This window comes from Gorilla gorilla, chromosome 20 (assembly GCF_029281585.2).
Source record: "Gorilla gorilla gorilla isolate KB3781 chromosome 20, NHGRI_mGorGor1-v2.1_pri, whole genome shotgun sequence".
NCBI lineage: Eukaryota > Metazoa > Chordata > Mammalia > Primates > Hominidae > Gorilla > Gorilla gorilla.
This window is the reverse complement of record NC_073244.2, coordinates 57,216,410-57,222,282: the sequence shown is the minus strand read 5'-3', so window position 1 is coordinate 57,222,282 and position 5,873 is coordinate 57,216,410.

The window sequence follows — 5,873 nt, the reverse complement described above, 5'->3', positions numbered from 1 at the left end:
TGTGCAGACTGGTTTGTGTGTTGTGAAGGGAGGGTTTGGGAAGAGAGGGGAGTTGTAGGCCTGTGCATGGGGGATGGAAAAAGTGGAGAGAGAAGGGATCCCTAGCCAAGTCCCTTAGCCTGAGATTATTTTTTACTCTTCTCATCTGTGTCAATTTGGATTTGAAAAATCTCAAAATAGTAGTAGCTTGAACAAGATTTTTTTTTTTTTTTTCCCCCTAGAGACAGGGTCTCTCTCTCTCACCCAGGCTGGAGTGCAGTGGTATCATCACAGCTCACTGCAGCAACCTCCTGGGCTCAAGGAAACCTCCCACCTCAACCTGCCAAGCAGCTGGGTTTTCTACAGGTGTACGCCACATACCTAGCTAATTTTTAAATTTTTTTGGTACAGATGGGGTCACTGAGTTGCCCAGGTTGGTCTCAAACTCCTGGGCTCAAGCAATCCTCCTTCCTCAGCCTCCCAAAGTGCTGGGATTACAGGAGTGAGCCACCGTGCCCAGCCAAGATTATATTGCTTTTACTATCACCATTTTGCCGGAAGGGAGGCCCCCTTCCTCCCAGAAGCACTACACTATGCTTCTATATACATCTCACCCGTCAGACTTAGCCACAGAAGGGCTGCATGAGAGTCTAGGAAATGCAGTCTTTTAGCTGGGTGCAATATGCCCAACAAAACACTCTTTACTAAAAATCCCTGTAATTAAAGTTTTTAAATAGCCACTTAATTTTTTATTTATTTATTTGAGACAGTCTCGATCTGTCGCCCAGGCTGGGGTGCAGTGGTGTGATCTCGGCTCACTGCAACCTCTGCCTCCCGGGCTCAAATGATTCTCCTGCCTCAGCCTCCTGAGTAGCTGGGATTACAGGTACTCGCCACCACAGCTGGCTAATTTTTGTATTTTAGTAGAGACGGGGTTTCACCACGTTGTCTAGGCTGCTCTCGAACTCTTGGCCTCCAGTAATCCACCCACCTCAGTTTCCCAAAGCGCTGGGATTACAGGGGTGAGCCACCACGCCCAGCTGGATATCTTAAATTTTCAGTTTAAAGGAAGGGAAAAAATGGATATTGAGAGGCAGCTAAGTCTCTGACATTCTTCTCCGGAAATCAGAATTTCCAGAGGACTAGGATACATTATGGTAGTGATTCAATGCTTAGATTTTAGAATCAAAAAGACCTGGGTTTGAATCTTGTGGGGAGGGTGAGTTAGATTATTTGGACCTTCCTGTTGAGAACAATTGAAAAAAAAAAATGCCCTTCAAAGGATCAAATAGCCAATAAAATACAGTAAAGACCCACCACGCCAAATAGTTAAGGGAATGATATGTGGGAGCCGGGCGCGGTGGCTCACTCCTGTAATCCCAGCACTTTGGGAGGCCAAGGCGGGCGGTTCGAGATCATCCTGGCTAACACAGTGAAACCCCATCTCTACTAAAAATACAAAAAATCAGCCGGGTGTTGTGGTGGGTGCCTGTAGTCCCAGCTACTCGGGAGGCTGAGGCAGGGGAATGGCGTGAACCCGGGGAGCGGAGCTTACAGTGAGCCGAGATTGCGCCACTGCACTCCAGCCTGGGAGACAGAGCAAGAAGACGCCTCAAAAAAAAAAAAAAAATATGAATGATATGTGAGGCTCTGAAGCCACATTTGCTCTCAGGGTGTTTGCTGATGTGGACACACTGGGGTTTCCTACTTGGCAGCCTTACTGGAAGGAGCAGGCAGAAGTCAAGGCCAAACCCAGCCCATGGTGAGCAACTGCAGGAACTGGGATTCCAGAGAGCTACAAGCTCAGGTAAGGATGACCCGGAAGACTGAAGAGGTATTCAAGAGGCAGAAATCAAATGAAAAAAAGAGAAAGATCCTGATAATCTGTGGTCACAGACTGGCCCTCGGCACAGGTTCGCAGCCAGGTTCACGTCCTCTGTGTGATACAGGGTACTTCTAGCTGACATGTCTGGCAGAAACAAACACAAGTCCACCTGTGGAAGGAACTGTCATCTAGAAGCCCCACAAATATTTTTGTTTGTTTGTTTTGAGATGCAGTTTCGCTCTTGTTGCCCAGGCTGGAGCGCAGTGGCGCGATCTCGGCACACTGCAACCTCCGCTTCCTGGGTTCAAGTGATTCTCCTGCCTCACCTGCCAAGTAGCTGGAACTACAGGTGCACGCCACCACACCCGGCTAATTTTTTGTATTTTTAGTAGAGACAAGGTTTCACCATGTTGGCCAGTCTGGTCTTGAACTCCTGACCCACCTTGGCCTCCCAAAGTGCTGGGATTACAGGTGTGAGCCACCACGCCTGGCTTTTTTTTTTTTTTTTTGGATATGGAGTCTCACTGTTGCCTAGGCTACAGTGCAGTGGCACAATCTCAGCTCACTGCAACCTCCGCCTCCCTGGTTCAAGCGATTCTACTGCCTAGGCTTCCCAAGTAGCTGGGATTACAGGGACCCACCACCACGCCCAGCATTTTTTTTTTTTTTTTTTTTTTTGTAGAGATGGGGTTTCACCATGTTGGCCAGGCTGGTCTTGAACTCTTGACCTCAAGCAGTCTGCCCGCCTTGGTCTCCCAAAGTGTTGGGATTACAGGTGTGAGCCACCGCACCCAGCCCACCACAAATAATTTTTCAGGTAATGAGTAGTACACAAATAACCAAACAAATGGAAATAATATGAACAAGAACCAGCAGAAACAACAAAAACACCCACATAGGCTTCACATGATGAAACTGTCAATCACAGATTATAATACAAAATTTATTTTAAACTATGTTTAAAAATTTTAAAAGCTTGGAATTATCAGCAAGGAAGCCAAAACTAAAAAAAAAAAAAAAAAAAAAAAAAAAAAAAAAAAAATCAAAATGGCCTAGTAGGTAGGAAAGGGAAAAAAAACCCACTGACATAACTTTTACAAATGAAAAATGCAAGGCCGGGCACAGTGGCTCACGCCTGTAATCTCAGCACTTCGGGAGGCCGAGGCGGTGGATTGTGACATCAGAAATTTGAGACCAGCCTGGCCAATACGGTGAAACCCTGTCTCTACTAAAAATACAAAAATCAGCCGGGCGTGGTGGCGTGCGGCTGTAGTCCCAGCTACTCGGGAGGCTGAGGCAGAAGAATTGCTTGAGCCCGGGAGCCGGAGGTTGCACTGAACTGAGGTCGTGCCACTGCACTCCAGCCTGAGCAACAGAGCGAGACTCTGTCTAGAAAAAAAAAAAAAAAAGATAAAAGGGTTTGCTGGCTGTGGGAACTTGCCAGGCACCAGCAGCCTCATCTGTACAACAGGGCTAACAGTTCTTACCCCAGATTCAAGCCAAAAATCTGCATAAAGCAGATTAAAGTTAAAATTCTCTGGATACTTTTTCTTAACAAATTTCATCTGGCACAAGTGTATTTTTTTTTTTTTTGGTAGTGGTGGGGGTGGATTTGGGGTATTTTTATTTTTATTTTTTTGAGACAGGGTCTCTCATTCTGTCACCCAGGCCGGAGTGCAGTGACACAATCATAGCTGACTGTAACCTCAAACTCCTGGGCTCAGGAGATCCTCCTGTCTCAGCCTCCCAAGTAGCTGGGACCACAGGCACCATACTAGCTAATTTTAATTTTTTTTGTAGAGACAGGGTCTTTGTTGCCCAGGCTAGTCGGGAACTTCTGGGCTCAAACAGTCCTCCTGCCTCAACCTTCCAAAGGACTGGGATTACAGGGGTGAGTGACTGCACCCAGCCACAGGTACTTTTTGGAAGGGAGATAGGACATGGGGGTTGCGAGCACAGCTGTGAGTGAAAATTTGCACACCATACACAACTGGTTTGCAATTCTCAGTCTCAGCCACCTCACCTGCAAAATGAGAACTGAAATTGTACCTATTTCAGGATTTGTAGTCAGGGAGACTACATAGTTTGGTATATGTAAAAAAAAGTTCTCATGGGCTGGGCACAGTGGCTCACGCCTGTAATCTCAGCACTTTGGGAGGCCAAGGCGGGTGGACACCTGAGGTCAGGAGTTCAAGACCAGCCTGGCCAACATGGCAAAACTCATCTCTACTAAATATGCAAAAATTGGCCAGGCATGGTGGCTCAATGCCTGTAATCTCAGCACTTTGGGAGGCCGAGGCAGGTGGATCACCTGAGGTTAGGAGTTCAAGACCAACCTGATGAACATGGTCCTATCTCTACTAAAAAATACAAAAATTAGCAGGGCATGGTGGCAGGTGCCTGTATTCCCAGCTACTTGGGAGAGTGAGGCAGGAGAATCGCTTGAACCCAGGAGGTGGAGTTTGTAGTGAGCTGAGATCTCGCCATTGTACTCCAGCCTGGGCGACAGAGTAAGACTCTCTCCCCCCAACCAAGAAAATACAAAAATTAGCTGGGCGTGGTGGCACATGCCTGTAATCAGCTACTCCAGAGGCTGATGAAGAAGAATCGCTTGAACCCAGGAGGTGGAGGTTGCAGTGAGCCGAGATTGTGCCACTGCAACTCCAGCCTGGGTGACAAGAGCGAAACTCCATCTTAAAAAAAAAAAAAAAAGTTCTCATGATGCCTGGCACATAGTAGATGCTCAATAAATGTCAGCGAATGTGGAAGAACCTAAATTGAGGACCTATGTTTATCCTCTCATTTGATACCCCGAGTTTCAGCCCTGGAGTTGATTTGGAGGGCAGATGCTCACCTACACAGCGTAGGACTGCTTCCAGGTGCCATCTGTCTCAGGTTTTTCTTTTGAGTCGGTTTGCTGAGCAGCTGTATGTGCACCAAAGTGTCTCCTTAAGGACAGCATGGGCCAGGCACGGTGGCTCACGCCTGTAATCCCAGCATTTTGGGAGGCCGAGACAGGCGGATCACGAGGTCAGGAGATCAAGACCATCTTGGCTAACACGGTGAAACCCTGTCTCTACTAAAAATACAAAAATTAGCCAGGCGTGGTGGCATACACCTGTAGTCCTAGCTATTTGGGAGACTGAGGCGGGAGAATCGCTCGTACCCAGGAGGTGGAGGTTGCAGTGAGCCAACATCGCACCACTGCGCTCCAGCCTGGGTGACAGAGCGAGACTCCGCCTCAAAAAGAAAAACCTCCTGGGCTCAAGTGATCCTCCCACTTCAACCTCTCAAAGTGCTGAGATTGCAGCCATGAGCCACCGCACCCAGTCTGCATTTTTTAATGAGCACTCCAGCTGAGCCTGAAAATTAGGTAGGGTTGGGAAATACTTGCTCATTGGAGTTTGCAGTTACACTGCCATCTCACAGTGCTGTACCAACAGCTGAAGGGGAAAGACAGTGTGCCCTAACTACTCTGCAGTAAATCTAGATCTGTCTTACCCATTCCTCTCATAGATGCTCTCAGACTTTCAAAACCCCATGTTTTCCAAAGTACCTTCTGAGGTATCCTAGTTCTTTTTGTTGTTGTTGTATTTTGTTTGTTTGTTGAGACAGCCTCGCTCTATCACCCAGGCTGGAGTGCAGTGGCGTGATTTTGGCTCACTGTAGCCTCTGCCACCAGGTTCCAATGATTCTCCTGTTTCAGCCTCCCAAGTAGCTGGGATTACAGGCTCATGCCACCACACCTGGCTAATTTTTGTATTTTTAGTAGAGATGGGGTTTCATCATGTTGTCCAGGCTGCTCTCGAACTCCTGAGCTCAGCTGAACTGCTGGCCTCGGCCTCCCAAAGTGCTGGGATTTCAGGTGTGACCCACCATGCCCGGCCGAAGTATCCTAGTTCTATGAAGTGCTTCCCAATAAAAAGGGTTCCATAGTGAAATACTTTGTGAGCCTCTGGGTTCTGTCTTAAAAATTCACATGATGCAGTGAGGAAACTCATTTTATGTTGTCTCACCCTCTTCTTGGATTTCAGATCCCCTTTGTCATGCAATGTCTATTTACACAAGT